Raw genomic sequence first — 22,051 nt, forward strand, 5'->3', positions numbered from 1 at the left:
CACCAGAGGCAGGCAGGCACACACGGCACGCATACAAACACACTGACACACACACGCACGCACGCACACCGCACACACGCACGCACACACTCGCACGCACACGCACGCACATACGGGTACGCACGCACGCACACACGCAAGTACGCGGCACGCACGCGCACATAACACACACACACAGACACAGACACACAGACAGACTCACACACATACGCACACACACACACACATACACACACACACACTGACACACACACATATATACGCACTGGGGAAGTGTAAAATGGTTGTATTTTGCAAACTGTTTATGTTTACATCTACCGGTATATATACAAAAAGAGATTTAAATAATCATCAGTAAACGCCGTAGACCCACGCATCACCGAACTCCCAGTGAAGCCCATTTACAAAAAGCCGCAACATCAGTCAAAGATCAATTCTCACGAGATGTACCCGCAATCATCGTCTCGTCAGTTTTTACATGTCATCGTTTAGGGAGAAGGATGTATGGGGCTCTGGATGCTTGTCCTATGTTTTGCCCATGTTTTTTTTGCGAGCTAAATCTTTCATCATTGATTGCCTTATTTTATTCTCTCCAAATCAGTCTCAGTGCAGTCCAGGAGTCATTCACATCCGTTCCCAGTTTTGGGATGGCATTGACATGATCAAGATTTTACCGTTATACCAGAATATCTCACCATTACTCATTCACTGAATATATGAAATTGGAATTCAGTCATTCACAGGTTTTGCCTTTGGAATTACAATGACTGTATTAATGTCTTACTCAAGGACAATTCCAAGCTACTCGCCATATTTGAGCTCAATTGACCCCAGAGTACCAGAGATACAGTCCCCAGTCCCCAGTCGACAATCAACGTGAATTTCAAACTTCCACAAGAGCGAAACCTAAGTAGCCCAGCGGCTACAAAAACAAACAAGTCGCGTAAGGCGAAATTACAACATTTAGTCAAGCTGTCGAACTAACAGAATGAAACTGAACTCACTGCATTTTTACAGCAAGAGCGTATACTCGTAGCATCGTCAGTCCACCGCTCGATGCAAAGGCAGTGAAATTGACAAAAAGAGCGGGGTAGTAGTTGCGTTGAGAAGGATAGCACGCTTTTCTTTATCTCTATTCTTTTTAACTTTCTGAGCGTGTTTTTAATCAAAAATATCACATTTATATGTTTTTGGAATCAGGATCCCACAAGGAATAAGATGAAATTGTTTTTAAATCGATTTCGGAAATTTTATTTTAATAATAATTTTTATATGTTTAATTTTCAGAGCTTGTTTTTAATCCGAATATAACATATTTATATGTTTTTGGAATCAGACAATGATGAAGACTAAGATGAACGTAAATTTGGATCGTTTTAAAAACAATTTTTTTTTTTACAATTTTCAGATTTTTAATGACCAAAGTCATTAAATAATTTTTAAGCCACCAAGCTGAAATGCAATACCGAGGTCCGGCCTTCGTCGAAGATTGCTTCGCCAAAATTTCAATCAATTTGATTGAAAAATGAGGGTGTGACAGTGCCGCCTCAACTTTTACAAAAAGCCGGATATGACGTCATCAAAGGTATTTATCGAAAAAAAGAAAAAAACGTCCGGGGATATCATTCCCAGGAACTCTCATGTCAAATTTCATAAAGATCGGTCCAGTAGTTTTGTCTGAATCGCTCTACACACACACACGCACAGACAGACAGACAGACAGACAGACAGACAGACACACACACACACACACACACACACACACACACACACACACACACACACACACACACACACACACACACACACACACACACACACACACACACACACACACACACCACGACCCTCGTCTCGATTCCCCCTCTACGTTAAAACATTTAGTCAAAACTTGACTAAATGTAACAAGTCGCGTAAAGGCGAAAATACATTTAGTCAAGTAGCTGTCGAACTCACAGAATGAAACTGAACGCAATGCAATTTTTCAGCAAGACCGTATGTACTCGTAGCATCGTCAGTCCACCGCTCATGGCAAAGGCAGTGAAATTGACAAGAAGAGCGGGGTAGTAGTTGCGCTAAGAAGGATAGCACGCTTTTCTGTACCTCTCTTTGTTTTAACTTTCTGAGCGTGTTTTTAATCCAAACATATCATATCTATATGTTTTTGGAATCAGGAACCGACAAGGAATAAGGTGAAAGTGTTTTTAAATTGATTTCGACAATTTAATTTTGATAATAATTTTTATATATTTAATTTTCAGAGCTTGTTTTTAATCCAAATATAACATATTTATATGTTTTTGGAATCAGAAAATGATGGAGAATAAGATGAACGTAAATTTGGATCGTTTTATAAATTGTTATTCTTTTTTACAATTTTCAGATTTTTAATGACCAAAGTCATTAATTAATTTTTAAGCCACCAAGCTGAAATGCAATACCGAAGTCCGGGCTTCGTCGAAGATTACTTGACCAAAATTTCAATCAATTTGGTTGAAAAATGAGGGCGTGACAGTGCCGCCTCAACTTTCACGAAAAGCCGGATATGACGTCATCAAAGACATTTATCAAAAAAATGAAAAAAACGTTCGGGGATTTCATACCCAGGAACTCTCATGTCAAATTTCATAAAGATCGGTCCAGTAGTTTAGTCTGAATCGCTCTACACACACACACACACACACACACACACACACACACACACACACACACACACACACACACACACGCACAGACACACACACATACACCACGACCCTCGTCTCGATTCCCCCCTCGATGTTAAAACATTTAGTCATAACTTGACTAAATGTAACAAGTCGCGTAAGGCGAAAATACAACATTTAGTCAAGTAGCTGTCGAACTCACAGAATGAAACTGAACGCAATGCAACGCAGCAAGACCGTATACTCGTAGCATCGTCAGTCCACCGCTCATGGCAAAGGCAGTGAAATTGACAAGAAGAGCGGGGTAGTAGTTGCGCTGAGAAGGATAGCACGCTTTTCTGTACCTCTCTTCGTTTTAACTTTCTGAGCGTGTTTTCAATCCAAACATATCATATCTATATGTTTTTGGAATCAGGAACCGACAAGGAATAAGATGAAAGTGTTTTTGAATTGATTTCGGAAATTTAATTTTGATTATATTTGTCATATTTTTTTATTTTCAGAGCTTGTTTTTCATCCAAATATAACATATTTATATGTTTTTGGAATCAGAAAATGATGGAGAATACGATGAACGTAAATTTGGATCGTTTTATAAAAATTTTTTTTTTTTACAATTTTCAGATTTTTAATGACCAAAGTCATTAATTAATTTTTAAGCCACCAAGCTGAAATGCAATACTGAAGTCCGGGCTTCGTCGGAGATTACTTGACCAAAATTTCAACCAATTTGGTTGAAAAATGAGAGCGTGACAGTGCCGCCTCAACTTTCACGAAAAGCCGGATATGACGTCATCAAAGACATTTATCGAAAAACAGAAAAAAACGTTCGGGGATATCATACCCAGGAACTCTCATGTCAAATTTCATAAAGATCGGTCCAGTAGTTTAGTCTGAATCGCTCTACACACACACACACACACACACACACGCACACACACACACATACACCACGACCCTCGTCTCGATTCCCCCCTCGATGTTAAAACATTTAGTCATAACTTGACTAAATGTAAAAAGGTAGGTTGTTGGAACGTTTGTTATTGACAAAACAATTCATTCACAAATATATCGACCCAACGGTCTTTTAAGTGCACAGACAAACAATTAATAACGAAAACTTATCTGGCTGATTACATTTAGTCAAGTTTTGACTAAATGTTTTTAACGTAGAGGGGGGAATCGAGACGAGGGTTGCGGTGTATGTGTGTCTGTCTGTCTGTCTGTGTGTGTGTGTGTGTGTAGAGCGATTCAGACCAAACTACTGGACCGATCTTTATGAAATTTGACATGAGAGTTCCTGGGAATGATATCCCCGGACAGTTTTTTCATTTTTTTTCAATAAATACCTTTGATGACGTCATATCCGGCTTTTGGTAAAAGTTGAGGCGGCACTGTCACACCCTCATTTTTCAATCAAATTGATTGAAATTTTGGCCAAGCAATCTTCGACGAAGGCCGGACTTCGGTATTGCATTTCAGCTTGGTGGCTTAAAAATTAATTAATGACTTTGTTCATTAAAAATCTGAAAATTGTAAAAAAAACAATAAATTATCAAACGATCCAAATTTACGTTCATCTTATTCTTCATCATTCCCTGATTCCAAAAACATATAAATATGTTATATTTGGATTAAAAACAAGGTCTGAAAATTAAAAATATAAAAATTATGATCACATTTTTTTTTCAAATCAATTTAAAAACACTTTCATCTTATTCCTTGTGGGTTCCTGATTCCAAAAACATAATAGATATGATATGTTTGGATAAAAAACACGCTCACAAAGTTAAAACGAAAAGAGGTACAGTAAAGCGTGCTATGAAGCACAGCGCAACCACTACCACGCCAAACAGGCTCGTCACTTTCACTGCCTTTTGCACTAGCGGCGGACTACGTTCAGTTTCATTTTGTGAGTTCCACAGCTTGACTAAATGTAGTTATTTCGCCTTACGCGACTTGTTTTTTCTTCCGCCTGCCATGAAGCCGCAAGCTATACGCTTCAGGCGGAAGAAAAAAATCAGCCAGATAAGTTTTCGTTATTAATTGTTTGTCTGTGCACTTAAAAAGACCGTTGGGTCGATATATTTGTGAATGTATTGTTTTGTCAATAGCACACGTTCCAACAACCAACCTTTCTTGTTTTTTATTATAAATTTATATAGGCAGGAATTTCCACTGCGGACCCTTCTGCGTCAGTGAACCAAATGATGAACGAATATCGGTGAATGCCAGAGGTTTCAAGTGTGTGAGGAAATTTCAGTCAAGCACGGTATTCGAACAAGTACTCCGAAGGGTACTTTGCCAGCCGACCTTGAACAACGAACGTCACTCAATTTCGACACAGTTCACGTTACAGGGACCAACTGACCTGGCCCTGACTCTAGTAGTAACGACCTTGCCTGACGAGAAACAATAATTGAACTAGACTCGTCCCCTCCCCCCTCCCCATTTCTGCTAGGTCCTTCTCTCCTCTTGCACTTGTCAGAGATTCTATGGAGAAAGTCTATGCCCCAGTTTCCGAGATAATTCTGTTCCGCCTTCCTTCGACTGACTGACGCTCATTCTCAGTCTCTATTCCTCGTCAGCTGAGAATTGTGTGCCCCCCCCCCTCCATATACCCCCTCTCCTCGCGATCCTTCCCTACCCCGGCTTCTCGTCCTCCCTGCTCCAACCTCCCCCCCCCCCCCCGCCCCGCCTTTCCCAACCGATTTTGGGTGAGCGTGTCGGAGGAATCAGCTGACGCCCATATTCCACGCTTCAGCTGAGAACTTTGTGAGTCACAATGTCCGAGGTCAGCGCTAGCAAAGACAATCTACTGCAATCTATGACGGCTTACTAATACTAGTGCCAAAACCTGGGGTTACCCATTATCCCGTGATAATTACTAATTATTATCACGTGATAATTACTAATTAACGCTGTCAGTTTCTGTTTTCACCTGCTAGTTACTCATTTTCACGGGAAAATTAATAATTTTTAGTTTTGGCACTAGCAATCCGTCAGGAAGTGAGCCAAAACTAAAAATTAGTAATTAACAGGTGAAAGTTAGTAATTATTCCGGGAAAATTAGTAATTTTCAATTAGTAATAAACACGTGGAAATGGTAATTATCAAGGGAAAATTACTAATTTTCCCTTGATAATTACAATTATGAGGTTTTGGCACTAGTAAGCCGTCATAGCAATCTATCTGTAGTGCTAGTGTTTGCGTTTTTCAACGGCTCCCTCCTCCGGCCCCCCCCCCCCCCCTCTCCCCTCTAGATTTCGCTGGCGACCACCCCGCTCCCCGACCTTTTGTGAAGGGGTCCGAGAAATCAAGAGACGCCCATTCTTTTTATTCCGTCCTCTTGCAAGCAGTAAGCCGCAGAATCAACGTCCCCCCCCCCCCCCCCCCCCCATCCGATTTTGCGTGGACCCTCTTTCCACTTATTTTCCGTCGCGATATAACCTTCGTGGTTGAAAACGACGTTAAACACCAAATAAATAAAGAAAGAAAGCTGACGCGGTCTTTTCTTTGTATTCCACGGTCCAGCTGGAAACGTGGCGAGTCACATTTAATGCCCTGCTGGTGTCCGTTGCACGTTGGTGTTTTACAAGGTCAAGCTCACCCCTTGTTTTTTCTTCTCTGTCCTTCAGGTCAGTCAAGGCTTCGGAATCACAACCTGTTCTAAAACTGACCTTAAATAAGGTCAGATACTTGACAGTCATTCTACGTATTGCAGAGAACACAATCCCTGATACAACTCGATCTTATTGCCTCAGGTCGACTTGTATGTCCAAATTTAACTTCGGGGGTTTCAAAGAATATGAGCTGGACCGGAACGGTTCTTTCGTTTGATACCAAGAGAACGAAACTGCATGGTCTTATTCATGTATTTACGACGAAAGTCTTGACTGACGCTTTCTTTCATTCACCACCCAAAACCATGACGCTTTCTGTAATTTACTACCAACGTTGTGACGCTTTCATGCATTCAACACCGTTACCATGATATGCTTTCTGTAATTTGCAACCAACGTTGTGACGCTTTCATGCATTCAACACCGTTACCATGATATGCTTTCTGTAATTTGCTACCAACGTTGTGACGCTTTCATGCATTCAACACCGTTACCATGATATGCTTTCTGTAATTTGCAACCAACGTTGTGACGCTTTTATTCATTCAACACCATTACCATGATATTCTTTCTGTTGATTGCAACCAACGATGTGAGTCTTTCTTACAGCTGGAATTCACCACCAAAAACCATGATACTTTCTGAAATGATTTGTTAACAAAGTCGTGACGCTTTCTTTCATTCACCGCGAAAACCATGACGCTTTCTTTCGGACTTCACCACTAAAACCATGACGTTTTCTGTCATTTGCTTCCACAGTTGTGACGCTTTCTTTCGGACTTCACCACTAAAACCATGACGTTTTCTGTCATTTGCTTCCACAGTTGTGACGCTTTCTTTCGGACTTCACCACTAAAACCATGACGTTTTCTGTCATTTGCTTCCACAGTTGTGACGCTTTCTTTCGGTCTTCACCACTAAAACCATGACGTTTTCTGTCATTTGCTTCCATAGTTGTGACGCTTTCTTTCCTTCACCATGTTGCTTTTGCACATCCTGACCTCAGGTCAAAATGAGTTCGGCAAATTCGATCCCTGACAGGATGCCTTGGTTTTCCTTGTCTGGCGAGGAAATCGATTTTTTTTAACATAATTATTTAGAGCTTTTCGTAATGTGCTATGGATATAAGCAGATTCGCGATCGTCGATAATGATTTTTCATGGTGTTGTGTAATTTTTAAATTACAAAGGAATTGATATGTAAGACAGTTTCAAGCGAGCAATTTTTCGCGGCTGTATTTACTGTGCAAACAACTCTAAATATGGCAAAAGTGTCACGTGATAATCAACCGTTTGGTTTCGGCGCTCACTGGAGCAGACGATTTTTTCTGACAGTGATGCAACCATATATTACGGTCTCCTTCCGGCAGCAGTCCCAAAATTTCGACTTGTTTTGACCTTAGAACGATGTCTTTATCATAACTGTGAAGAACAGAACGGAGATCACTGTCGAAGTCGGCCAATCTGCAATCATTTTCGTCTCGCGAACACTGCTCGCGAACAACATTTGGGAGATAACTCTGTATTCTTGTTTTGATAGATTCGCGTAGGACTTTAGCGTCCGGTCAGAGAGATAACTGGCGATAGCCGTGGAGCGATGATGATCAGAATGGCTTTTGCAGTGATGGCGCCAATATTTTTTTTAACTGGTGCACAAACTTTTATGATGAAAACTATCCAGAAAAAAAAGGTAGGCTGGTCATTGGAACCAGTAAGAGTCCAATTCTGGTTTTATTGTTTTACCAGCGAAAAAAACCGTAGTTCTAAAAATCAACCGGTAGGTTATACCGGAAGCCAATTATTTTCCGCTATTTTCTCATTTCAACCGGTAAAATACCGGTAATTACCGGTTAACGCTAATACTGTTTTGCTTTTTGTTTTCCTTTGTATTTGTTTGTTTGTGGTCTCATGTCGCTTTTGGTCTTTTAATATGCTTCCTTGAAGCAGAACGCTCTCTTTGATCAAGCGCAACCTAAATAGCTGTAATTAGGTGCCCTTCAATCAGAAGTCTAAATATAGATTCTGACAGATAAACGATTGCAAGGACAATGACACACGGACGCCAGCTTGACATGTGTATTATTGCATCGTCAATTTAAAGGTACAACCCTTCTCGTGTAAACGATTCGGACCACCATCTCATATCCATCCAGGCTATTACACATGACAAGACCATCCTTACAGTTGGAAACATATATACTAACAATCAACAGTCTTAGTGCGGTATGTGCAGATACATTTTTTATGATTTAATTTTGTAATTGACACTAGTGTCAATTTGCAAAATAAGCTCATCCAAAAATTCTCACTCCGCACATAATGCAGTCAGAAAATCATAATTTTAAATTTCTTATAATATGATGACTGTTAGCAAATATTATTACCAATTCAGTGTCCCATAAAAATTATGGCTTTTTGGCCAATCAGGACGGATTCTAGGTGACCCTCTAAATGTTATAACGTTCAGGCAGAGACCCTTTTTGTTTATCAAGCTAAAAATTAACAAGACAAAGTAAAAATTTAAATCAACAATATCAGCGTGATTTATTCTAACGAATGACACTTCAAATGCTGTCAGATAATATTTTCTTTATCTAAAAAATACCGAAAAGCGAGTTTTGTCGGTGGGTGCTTTACGGAACAGCAAGGCACCGCCCATCCTCTGAGTGTACAATGCCGACCCGCTCACTTGAAATCTAAATTATCTAAGTTCGGAAAAATCAAGTGAAATTGTGTCACTCGCTTAAAGATATAGTCTCCGCCAGTAAAAGGCCTTCAGATCGCCCTAAAAGCTTTACCATAAGATTCTGCGTGACGAATAATGTTACCACACAAAAGGACAAACTTAACTTTGCAGAATTAAAAGTTTGGGAAGTTGAATCAATTGTCGTAATACCAAAGGAAAATGCACTCTTGTGATGTGTTCCGTGGGTGATGTCCCTTGATTCGAGACAACATGGCGACTATCAGGGAACGTTTTGACGAATTGGAGACTGACCAGGTAAGTGTCGGATTTGTAGACCACAGGAAATGTTGTTTATAATCAAATAGGGCTTTCAATACAACAGTCAGTATTAGTGTAAAAGTTGATCCCAGCAGGACTGCAAAGAAATCTGTAAGGCGAGTCATTTCGAACCATTTGGTTGGTATGATGAGATGGATACCAGTAAGTTCGTCAAACGGTAGATTCGTCACCGGTCCCCGGTAACTTCGCCACAGTAACTTCGCCACAGTAGTCCGAGCGCGGCTGTTATGTAATGGTAATACAACCTTGCACCCCCCCCCCCTTTCTCTCTCTCTCCCTCTCCCCCCTCTCTCTCTCTCTCTCTTTCTCTCTCCCCCTCCCCCTCCCTCTCTCCTTTCACAGAGCATATATGTGATGTTGTGCGTATTTATTTTGTATCTTTTTTCTTTGAGTAGGTGAAGTACACAATATAAAATGGCATTTTCATTCTCTCTCTCTCTCTTAAAAATGTGAATCTTGAATCTCTCCCACAAATCAAACATCTGAAAGCATATAAGCTCTAAGCATAAACACCCGCCCACCCTGCCGGTAACTTCGTCACCCGTGACGAATCTACCGTGTGACGAACTTACTGGTAGCCGATGAGATCACTTGTTTTCAGCTACTAGAGGCAGTAGAACGAGGACGTCAGCCGGCTTTGCATATGGTTTATCCCACACAAACTTAATACTGACTTTTCCCCTCCCCTCCAAAGTGCTGCTGATCGAACTTTGGACCATTGTAACGCTTGAAATTCGTGGAGAAACATTCAATCTGAAGTTAATTTTGGCTGACGTCTTTCCGATATGGCGATAGCTCAATCAGTGAATGTGTGTAGATCATGGATTGGAAAATCAAGGACTTGCCTTCTGAAATAATTATAAGACTCTGCATTTGCACTGTTACTCTTTTGATAATATATATATAGATGCATTTTTTTTTAGCTACAATTCATACGGTAAACTAAAAGTAAAAGTGTGCTTTGCTTGCAAGAGTGAGTAGAACAGAAAATACTAATTATCACACCCATTTTAAAAGCAAAAATTCTACTCGCACTAGTAAAGCTTATGAGAGCTGAATTTTATTTGTTCAATGGGCAGTCGATAGAGAATGAATCATGCTCTTCAAAGTCAAGTGAGCTTTTCTTGATGATAATAGGTTTGATACAGATACTGTAAATTGAGTAAGGATGAAGTATGAGAACTGTAAACTCTTCTCATTCCGTCTAGGCTATGGAAGTTTCGCTTCCAGCAGAACATGCTGTCCTTACTAGTGCTAGAGGGCGGCAGGAGAGGAAGAGGTGCGGACAGAAAGTGATCTGCTGAGGAACCAATTTGAAGGTAAATCAGGATTAGTTTTAGTCCTTTTCCTAGTACTTTCCATGCACGGGTTCACACACGCATGTATACACAGAATCATGAATGACAATAGCACTTGCACAAATAGTTATATAAGAAATAATAGGGTGAACTTTGATGACAATAACAGAAGATATTATTTTCTTGGGTGAAGAGTATAATGGGGATTTCACAGTTATAATTATGGCAAGGATAGAAGTGTGCTGTGCATCTGTCTGTCAAAAGGGCCCACCAACATTTTGTTTCCTCTGAAGAGCAATATACCACAGTTGTGTGATATAATTTTACGTGCAAGAATGCCCTTTGTAAAAAAATTCCTGATAACATAGTGAAACACACAGAAATGCAATAGACAACACCCTTGTGACATCATTGTTTATTTTGCTGTCATTAAGATGATCCATTCATTGTTATTATACATTCATCAGAATACTTTCCTATAATTTACATGGAATGTATCCTGTGAGGAAATACACAAGTACAGGTTGTAACAAAACTCTCTCCTCTGAATTGTTTAAGGTTTCAAGGGAAAATGTGCTAGACGTAATATGAGAACATTAGATGAGGTAAAATTTACAAACAATAAAAAAAAGCAAGTGTGAAAAATCACACGTTGTCAATATAAAAAAATGAATGTGCTTTACAAAACTGTACTTTCTTTTCTTTTGAAATAGTCACTTTAAAATTTAAAAAACACACCATTGTTCATAAGAAATACTTTGCAAGTTTTGCTCATCGTTCAGGTTAGTGGTGTGTTATGACTCGTTTATGCCTGGTTCAAGCAGGCATAGTTGTAAAAATGGGTATTGACTGATTTAAAAGTGAAATAACAATCTTTCCACTTCCAGAAACTTATCCAGGAACCAGGCCAGGAGAAACTCCAAGCCCTAGCCTCTAAATGGTGAAGCTGAATGCTGGCCTTATGACAGTAAGTACCTATTCCTTGTGTGAGATTTGCTCTAAATCCTCTGCAAGTGCAAGCAGACAGTTGCCACTATTAAAATATTTTTTTTAAAAACTCTGAAATAATTCTGTCTGAGAATAGGGTTAAAATAACAGTTTATAAACATAAATCAGAGAGAGTAACCTTACAAATAAGGGGGCATAAAAAAGAGGGTTTCTGTACAGTACATGGGTACACTGGGCACGAGCTATGAAAAGGAAAGGTGTACCAGAATTCAAATGTCTTGGAGAAATGTGTACAAATGAGGCAAAACTCGCCTCTGACAAAATGGATATGATGCAAAACAACATGTTTAAATAATCAAGTATTAGAAGATTATTTCAAGGAGAGGGTGACATATAGTATATATGTGTCTCAAGAGACAATCATGTGCAATTCATTCCAAGAAGCTAAAGATATGTTACAGGTGCCTCTACACAAATATTCACAATGTCCCATGACAGTCTTGTTTTACTAACCAGTGTCATCACTCATGTACATTTCTTCTTCTGTGTTCGATATAATCTATATTAAATTGCTTTCTGTTTTATATACCTGCCTCAACTCTGTTCTATCATACTGGAAAGCCTCTACCGTCAGAGGTGTATATCCCCCCCCTCCACACACACACACACCAAGACATGCTCTATTACATAAATTACAATTTCTTCTTTCTCATTATTTTCTCCAATTTTCTTAAATTTGGTGCATATTTTTTTTAACAATTTTAATGTTTAAATCTGAATCAAGTTTTGTCACTGAAAGATGATTTTCTGTTTACACTCCAGGATTTCGATGCACTGGTGGTTGGTGCTGGATGAGAGTTTCCTTTCACTTGCTTGGGCCCAGAGAAGCGACGCCCTCGTCCTGGAAGAAGCAGAAGAGGGAGACATCAATAAAACACAACACTATGCTGCTTACAGACAATTTATTTTGTGCAAATATGGTTATTTGGGAGAACGAGTCCAAATAGCCAGATACAGTTAATGTGTGTAGGCCATAAGGAAAAAATGTACCGATCCAGCTGGCCAGTACACAGGCTATATATGCTGGTCGCCTGTGCTAAATACAGAGTTGTGTCAAAAGTCATGCATGTTGAAAAGGTGAATTTAGAGCGTAGGTTTAGATCACCCCAAAGAAAAATCACATAAACCAGTCTGGGTGGCCGGGTGGTAACGCACTTGCGCTCAGAAGCGAGAGGTTGCGAGTTCGACCCTGGGTCAGGGCGTTAGCAATTTTCTCCCCCCTTTCCTAAACTAGGCAGGGATGTCGTTAGGCGTCAGGCATAGACCGATTGAAAGGCTCAAATGTCCGATTCACATAGCAGCATGGCGGTCTGATGTCCTATCGTTTTGAACTGAGCGCTGTCATTCTCCGATAAGAACACCATTCCTTCGGACAGCGTGATATTCGATATTTTCCATTCAAGATACACATTGTCCAAAATTGACCGAGCACTCTCGCCTACAGGTGCACTGAAGTCGTGTAGTGCTGATCTTGCGTTTTTGGGAATTCCAAACCGTTTGCGATATGAGCCGTTTGGGTACAACCGTCTGCAGCACACTAAAGTTTAGGAGTACGGGAGACGACTCCAACTGACTATAAGTCTTGCGTCTGCTTTTGGTTTCAGTTTAAGAAATTTTGACGAAGCGCATTGAATTATGCCACCGAATTAAAACTAATAGGCCTGCCAAATATCAACAAAAGCTGAAGACCTTTGGCTTTTCAACGGCATCCTGTGCTACGTTTCGGTCAAAAACAGGTGAAAACGCGACGAGCGTCACAAGAATGACAGTGCCAATGACAGTGTCGCATTGGAAACTGACACAGCCACGGAAAGAGACGTTTTGTATTTTGGGACTGCTGCCGGAAGGAGACCGTAATATATGGTTTCATCACTGTCAACTGGTTAATACAGAAAAAATCGTCTGCTCCAGTGAGCGGCGAAACCAAACGGTTGATTATCACGTGACACTTTTGTCATATTTAGAGTTGTTTGCACAGTAAATACAGCCGCGAAAAATAGCTCGCTTGAAACTGTCTTACATATCAATTCCTTTGTAATTTATAAATTACCAAAAAAAACATGAAAAATCATTATCGACGATCTCGAATCTGCTTATTGTTCACAGAACCCACTGTATATTTACCACTGGGTTACATTTTCATTCCTATTTGCTGATGTGTACAACTTTTTTTTGTACTGTGCACACTATTTACTCGAGTCAGTAGTTGCGGGTAAAATCTGATCCCTGTTTTGAATTTTGTGGAATCATTTTGCGACATATCGATAAAGTCACGAGACAAAGAACATCAACAAAGACCATGGGCAATCATGTACATTTTTGCGGGGTGTAACGGAGATCGACTTTGTCTTTATAAGAATAGGAATCACATCATCTTAAACTCTACACATGGTGACAACTGCAACACGTGTGTCACACAACATGACAAATAAAAAAGAGCCCCTGCAATGAATATTCCATGCTTAGTCCTATTTATCAGTTTTGGTGGCGCTGATTCGGCAAATGAAATGTTTTAATTATGTTGTGCTGGCTTGCAGCCCAAGAGAGATATTAAACAAAAGCAAATGTATTTCTTCAGGCCTAACCATCATAATGCCATATATGCATGGTGATCTGTAAACTTTTGTTCTCTGTGCACAATGCATGTGTAAACATTTTGTTGTTCGCAGAACGCAGAACCAATTTCACATTTTAACCCTGAGGCTGGTTGTCGCGACATATGTCGCGCTACTTTAGGTATACTGTCACCTGGTTGTCACGACACATGTCGCGCTACTGGCTGAGTCTGTTTGGTCGGTTCCGATTACCTCCCATGTATGCGAAAACCTATAATATTATGACCGTTTTTTGTTATTTTTCTCTCTGTTAATTCACCAGTGGCTACATGTAACATGTGTTACAGAATTGCACCAGTGTAAGAGTTAACATTTTATTTTTCACTCACACGTTTGCTGAAGTGTACAAATTTTGTTCCATTTAGTGCTGTTTTTTTCCCGTCTCAAGACATATAATATGGTGATGTGTTAAACTATTGTTCTCTGGGCACATTTTTTTTGCACATTTATGTCCCTCACTTATGTCAATGTAGCCGCTAATTTGTTTAAGTCCAGTCAATCGTACAAACGTTTCATTGTGGGTGACTCGAGCTGTCGGGGTACTGCGACGAGATATCTTTCCCAATTATATGATTGGTGTTATATATTCTTTTACACATTTGAACTAGCATTCATCATCTTGGTTGAACTTGAAGCGTGACTAAATGATTTTGTCACATTGATTGAATTTTCAGACTGTCCACATTGACTGAAATCTAAGAAAAGGGCACAATTTAACGCTGTTTTATTCTTTCCCAATTATATGATTTGTTATTGTTCACAGAACCCACTGTATATTTACCACTGGGTTACTTTTTCATTCCTATTTGCTAATGTGTCAAACTTTTTTTGTACTGTGCACACTATTTGCTCATTTAATGCTGTGTTTATGTGTTTGTTTCACTCCCATGTGTCATATTTTCTGAGATTTCGGTCAATGTAGCCACTTTTTTTGTTTGGCCGCATTTAGCCTTTCCTTCGTAACTGTCTGTCTTCACCAAGCTGTAGATTCTTGCATTACTAATGGCGAGCAGCTATGCAAGAAAACAAAGAAAGTGTATTCAAGCGCCGAGCCGGGTAAAAAGAAAATATCACTACATTGACCGAAATTTCAGAAAGCGTCACATGGGGCGGGGATATAGCTCAGTTGGTAGCGCGCTGGATTTGTATTCAGTTGGCCGCTGTCAGCGTGAGTTTGATCCCAGGTTCGGCGGAAATTTATTTCAGAGTCAACTTTGTGTGCAGACTCTCTTCGGTGTCCGAACCCTCCCCCCGTGTACACTACATTGGGTGTGCACGTTAAAGATCCCACGATTGACAAAAGGGTCTTTCCTGGCAAAATTGCTTAGGCTCAGTTAATAATTGTCTACCTATACCCGTGTGACAAAGAACAAAGAAAAAAGAAGACGAGGAAAAGTATCAACAGTTAGAAGCACAGCAAGAAGAAGCCCATGCTAGATACACCAGAGCTAGAAACCAAGCCAAGTGGGCATGTAAGCAAGCAATACGCCAAATGGAAAAGCAAGTAGCTGAAAGAGCAAAGGACAACCCAAAGGTCTTCTGGTCATACGTGAAGTCAAGAACAACTATCAGATCTGGAATCGCTGACTTAAAACGAAAAGATGGAACTCTGGCCACATCAAATGTGGAGAAAGCTAACACCCTGAATGACTTCTTTCAAAGTGTCTTCACTGAAGAAACAACTGGAGAGATGCCAGAAGCCCCAGATTATGCCTTTGAGAAACCCCTTGAATCAGTTACAGTAATAACGAGCAAAGTGAAGACCCTCCTGGAAAAACTGAACCCAAATAAAGCGCTTGGGCCAGACGGCATCAGCCCTTTCATCCTGAAGCAGCTAGCAGACGTATTAGCTTACCCTATTAGCAAAATCTTCACTCTGTCTATGGATGAAGGGGTGCTACCAGAAGACTGGAGAACAGCGAATGTCTCACCAATCTTTAAGAAAGGGAGCAAGCAAGAACCAGGGAACTACAGACCAGTGAGCCTGACGTGCATCCTGTGTAAAGTGATGGAGAAACTAGTGAGAAGTAGCATAACTCAGCACCTTGAGGAAAACGACCTGATCAGCAGAGAGCAACATGGTTTCGTCAAAGGAAGATCTTGTGTCACTCACCTCTTGGAAGTACTGGACGACTGGACCTCAGCTATGGAGGATGGGTCTTGCATTGACGCCATTTATATGGATTTCAAAAAAGCATTTGACACGGTTCCTCACGGGCGTCTACTATCCAAGCTCAAAGCAATTGGACTACAGGGGAAACTCCTGAACTGGATCCAAGCCTTCCTAAGCAATAGGCACCAGCAAGTTGTTGTTAACGGCTCTCACTCAGCACCAGCACCAGTTACTAGTGGTATCCCACAAGGCAGCGTACTGGGCCCAGTTTTGTTTGTCATGTACATCAATGACCTGCCACGAGTGGTGAACAACAGTGTGAAGCTTTTCGCTGATGACACCAAGCTCTACGCAAGAAGTGACTCAACCGAACTCACAAACTCAATCCAAGATGACTTGGACAGACTCCAGGAATGGTCAGAGACATGGCTCTTGTCCTTCCACCCCCAGAAATGTCACACCATGAAAATAGGTCCAAAGAAATCGGACGCAAAATACCACATGACAAACTCAGCAGATGGAGTACAGCATGACCTATCTGAAACGACGCTAGAGAAAGATCTAGGTGTGCACATTGACGACAAACTGTCTTTCAAGGAACACATTACAACATCAGTATCAAAGGCAAACAGAGTACTTGGAGTAATTAGAAGAACCTTTCAGAACTTGGACAAGGAAACCTTCGTACAGCTGTACAAAAGCTTGGTCAGGCCCATTCTAGAATATGGTCACTCAGTCTGGAATCCACAGGCTAAAGGGCTCTGCAAAGACCTAGAGAATGTCCAGAGAAGGGCAACAAGGATGATTGGAAGTCTGAAGGAACTGTCATACTCAGAAAGGCTTAGGATCCTGGGAATTCCTTGTCTCCAGCATCGTCGGCGCAGGGGTGATATGATTGACACTTTTAAATACCTCAAAGGTATATACATTACCCAGAAACCCAATCTACACAAACCCCCACCCACTGAAAGGGACATGAGAGGAAACAGTCTTAAACTGTTTAAAAACTTTGCCAAGTCAAAAGTAAGGAGTGCCTTCTTCGCAGACAGAGTTGTCTTAGACTGGAACACCCTGCCCGAAAACGTTGTGACAGCTGATAGCGTTAACTGCTTTAAAGCACGACTGGACAGACACTGGAAAGACACATCAAGTGTCTACACACCAAGCTGCTACTAGCCCCCCCCGCGTATGCAGCTTACCTTTGTGGATCGGCGTACAGGTTTTTAACCTAAATCGTCGTACAAGTACAAGTACAAGTACAAGTAAGTGACTTGGAATAATAAGCCGCGAAAGGTAAATATGCGCCGAAATGGCTGCAATCTACTGGCCGTATAAAATTTCATCTCACACGGCATCACTGCAGAGCGCCTAGAACTGTACCCACGGAATATGCGCGATATAAGCCTCATTGATTGATTGATTGATGTTTGCTGCTGTGTAAATGGTTTGCAGTTCATTGCACATTGAACGCTCCTTTTCTTAGGTTTGATGTTTTATCACATTTTGTTGTTCTGTGTGTGCTAGCGCTTTTTTTGGGTAACTTTGTCGCAATTACTTCTAAATTTAATATGTTACTGTTGTCACTGCACAAGTCATGGCCAATCCACCACCGTGCCCTTTTTTTATCTCTCCTAATAAATGTATGGCATTTTGTTCTGTAGGCGCTTGCCATTGCACATTGAACACGTTTTTGTTGTTGCTTATTCATAATTAACTCTGTAATTAATGAAGAAGAAAAAATCCCGTGCGGGGCACGGGTATTACTAGTAAATTATAATACATTACATAAAGCTCTAAATATGTAAAAATATCGGTTTCCTTGCCAGACAAGGAAACTCAAGGCATCCTGTCAGGGAGAGAATGAGCTGAACTCATTTTGACCTGAGTTCAGGATGATGGTAGAGAGCATAGCAAATTTGAACAAACAGTCCCTGCTTTTGAATTTTTGAAGAAGCACAGGAAAAATGTTTTTTTTGGGTATTTATCTAGACTTTCTACATTTAGAGTTTTTATTCAATCTATCCCGCAACTCACATTTTTTTAACAGTTTCCACAATTTGACTGAACTGATGTTTATTTTAACTTTAATTTGAACTATCATTTATTCGAGTCTAAAAAGTCTGAAAGAGTTACAATGTGTCCTTTTTGCTGATCAAAAACTGTTATTATATGTACCTGAAATTTCAGTAGTTGGGGATGTTTCTCAGGAAGTATTTGCTCATCTTGTAGAGCCTTCAAAGCAGGTCTCCATGACTGCATACCCTAGGTCCCTGGTCATACGACAGCAGCCAAGAGTGCTCATTGACAACATGGTGCAGCTGTGGAAGTAATACAACAATGGCTCTGGGTTATTGAGATCTCTCAAACAGTGAAATTTAGAATCCAGACACTAGTTTCATGTTTTTCCCCCTTGAACTGTTCAGAGAGAATGTGTGGCTGTGGTCTTGAGATTTACATCAAATAAAATTGAACAATGCTCTTGTCAATTGAGTATATTTGTGTGCATTTGTTGTTTCATTTATTAATAATAATAGTCCTCTAACTGTAACCATTTGTTTCTCCGCAAAAACGCAATAATAAAGAAAGAGACAAGTTATTTTCAAACCAATGGCAGCTTATGCAATCCCGGCCGATTTGCTTATACAAATAAATATTATATACACATGATCTTCATAGAAAACTAAACAAATTAAACATATGACCACTCACCTGCACTCATTCTACGGCATGTATTTCTTTGAAACTAATTACATAGTCTAAATAACAAATGAAAACACAGGCACACACACACACACACACTCTGACACACACACACAATAAAACATCATTCACTCTTCCATTTCATTTGGTTCAGAGACAGCAATATGCAAATTATAGAGTTATTGACTTACACCGACTCCTCTACAGATGAAATTAAGAAACATCTGACTCCTGCATCACTGGTTGTCGTCCGCCAGTTGCCTTGATAGATGTAGAAGATTGCTGTTCTTGTGTCTTCGCATAGTAACTGGTAAATGAAAAAAAGGTATGTGTGAGTTTTTGAAAATATGCATCTGTGCACATATACATTACATAACATACCATACGCTATGTAAAGATGTAATTTTCTCCACATGATTTACACAAAGAAACCATGAAGAGCGTATGACTACATTTTAGGCCCCCTGCTATTTTATTTAATAATAGTTGGGAGGTACAGAACTCTTTCAGTCAAAGCATGGAGCGCCTCCTGCCAACTTCTCAAAAGATTGTAAGACCTTCCTGGCTGAATAATTTGACAAATGTATACAAGTATTGAAGTAGGGAGTAATATATTCCTTTTTATATACAGCTTACCTCACTGGAAGAATATTGAAAAATAAGTACAGGAATGTGATCTATGAAATCTGAGAAAATCAGTTCATGAACTTTAAATGGGAGTAAATTAACGAGGTTATGAAAACAAATTCTGAGTAAACAATGTCTTAAAATGGAAGGTCAAAGGAGTCTGAAAGTGGGGGGTCTTATAAAAGTGGGATCCACTGTATAAACACAAATGAATGATAAATATACAAAGGAACAATCACACCAACACACACCCATCCCCCTAAAAATAAAGCTTATTGTTGCGTACATTCTCCTGTTACTTCTCGAAGTTCTCCTCTTGTTATTTTTTGTTCTAATTTTCTAAAAGAGAACATGATGAATGTATTGAAAATCTGTCTGCATCCTCATGACTGTTCCCGTTTCACTTATGCCTCTTGGCTGCACACCGTCACAGAATCAGCTGTTCCGAGCAGGAATCCTGCTCGGCAATGCATGTTTACAAATGATGTCCACGTCATAGTTTATAAATAGCAACAGAAACAATGGTGGCGCTAGACAGTCTCAGACACCCGTGTACACAAAGCACAGCCATGTGTAAGTGATGTTAGACTCGCCTGGCGATAGGTTCTTGGCGTTACCACCCCCCCACCCCCCCTAACAGTATAGCGCGGACCCTAGCGTGTCACTAGCAAAGCGGGCCTTACTCTCTGTATAGTGCGTTCACTGAGAATTCATCACTTTGTGTTCCGAAAACATAACAACTAGAATCAGCCGCCACAGCCACAAAAAAAACGTATGCATGCGCTCGCTTGATCAAGCATTCATTACAATTTACATCGATACAGTACTTTGGTGCTTCGACAAGCAAGATGGAGGATGATGAGTTTGATTTGTTTGAAACTTTCGTTTGAGTTGTTTCTTGACAACAAATCGTACGTGGAATCTGAACGATTTACTGAGAACGATCTTCGCAATGAACTGTGTATCGCGGTGAAGAAAATGACAGTTCTGAGTTCGTCAAGTGACGGAATTTACGAAAGTGCACATGGATACAAACAGTGGCTGGTCCATTTTCGTGAAATGGCAGGACCAGCAAGCATTACTGATTAAAAATGTAATGAGGCTTCGGCCAGGAAAAAGTATAGATCTACACAACAAGAACTTGGATTGTCGTACTTACAAATCTAGCAGGATTTCTGCGAGCGCTTCATCGGCGGATTCTGCCCCAACGGTTACACTTACACTTTTACAGCCTCCTGTATCCATCGTTCCCATTGATATCTATGAATATGGTTCGCTTGTTGCGTTCTGCTGTAGTTTGTCGTCTGCGTCGCTTCCGTTCAGGTTCTGTCATTGGTTTCCTTTTCATTCTGGACTCAATTTCGTTGAGAAATGAACTAGCTCTTTGCGATACGTCCGGTTCGTCCGCCATTTTTTGCCAGTTGTCATGACAGCAGCCGTCTCGGCGAGCACAGGCGACGAAAACCAGTCTTGACGGCCAATTTTAATCTTCAAATGGTGGAGAGCTCGGTCGCGACCAAATGCCAATTTACTCATTTTGATTTAATTATTTAGCATACTTCTGGTGCTTTATTGAGCAAACCGAGCCAGGTGCGTCTTAATTAAGGTACACTAGATTCCTCAAACTCTTCAAATCGGCCCAATTCGGCAAAAAACTCTCCAAGATGGCGGCGTGGAGACTCTATCTTTAACGTCAAATGTATCTTTACGTCATTTCCCATCCGTCTGGAGTCGGTTCTAAATCTGTCGCTCTCTGTTCAACAAGAAAAAGCGAAGCAACCGAAACGCATGTTCAACATGGTTTATCTTGTGAGATTGTTGTGTGTCAAACGCATTTGACCTGTGAATATTCATCACGGGGATGTAGCTCAGTCGGTAGCGCGCTGGATTTGTATTCAGTTGGCCGCTGTCAGCGCGAGTTCGATCCCAGGTTCGGCGGAAATTTATTTCACAGAGTCAACTTTGTGTGCAGACTCTCTTCGGTGTCCGAACCACCCCCCGTGTATGCTACATTGGGTGTGCACGTTAAAGATCCCACGATTGACAAAAGGGTCTTTCCTGGCAAAATTGCTTAGGCACAGTTAATAATTGTCTACCATACCCGTGTGACTTGGAATAATAGGCCGTGAAAGGTAAATATGCGCCGACATGGCTGCAATCTACTGGCCGTATAAAATTTCATCTCACACGGCATCACTGCAGAGCGCCTAGAACTGTACCCACGGAATATGCGCGATATAAGCCTCATTGATTGATTGATTGACGTCAGGTGTGTTACTCTGATTGGCTGACCCAGGTCACGAGAATTCTTTGATTGACAGGCATAATCAGGTAGGAGCGCTCAAGTTCCCATTGCGGCTGTTCTGTCTAATTCGCG

General features: G+C 40.6%; 1 long non-coding RNA gene across 1 annotated transcript; it reads right to left on the reverse strand.

Annotated features, from left to right (window-relative positions):
- Positions 1 to 18,367: 18,367 nt before the first annotated feature.
- Positions 18,368 to 21,365, reverse strand: LOC138964466 (uncharacterized). Its single transcript, XR_011455113.1, has 2 exons — positions 20,834 to 21,365; positions 18,368 to 19,354 (listed from the first exon to the last, which is right to left on the reverse strand). It is a non-coding gene; the product is annotated as an uncharacterized lncRNA (long non-coding RNA).
- Positions 21,366 to 22,051: the final 686 nt, after the last annotated feature.

This window comes from Littorina saxatilis, linkage group LG4, assembly GCF_037325665.1.
Source record: "Littorina saxatilis isolate snail1 linkage group LG4, US_GU_Lsax_2.0, whole genome shotgun sequence".
Classification (NCBI taxonomy): Eukaryota; Metazoa; Mollusca; class Gastropoda; order Littorinimorpha; family Littorinidae; genus Littorina; species Littorina saxatilis.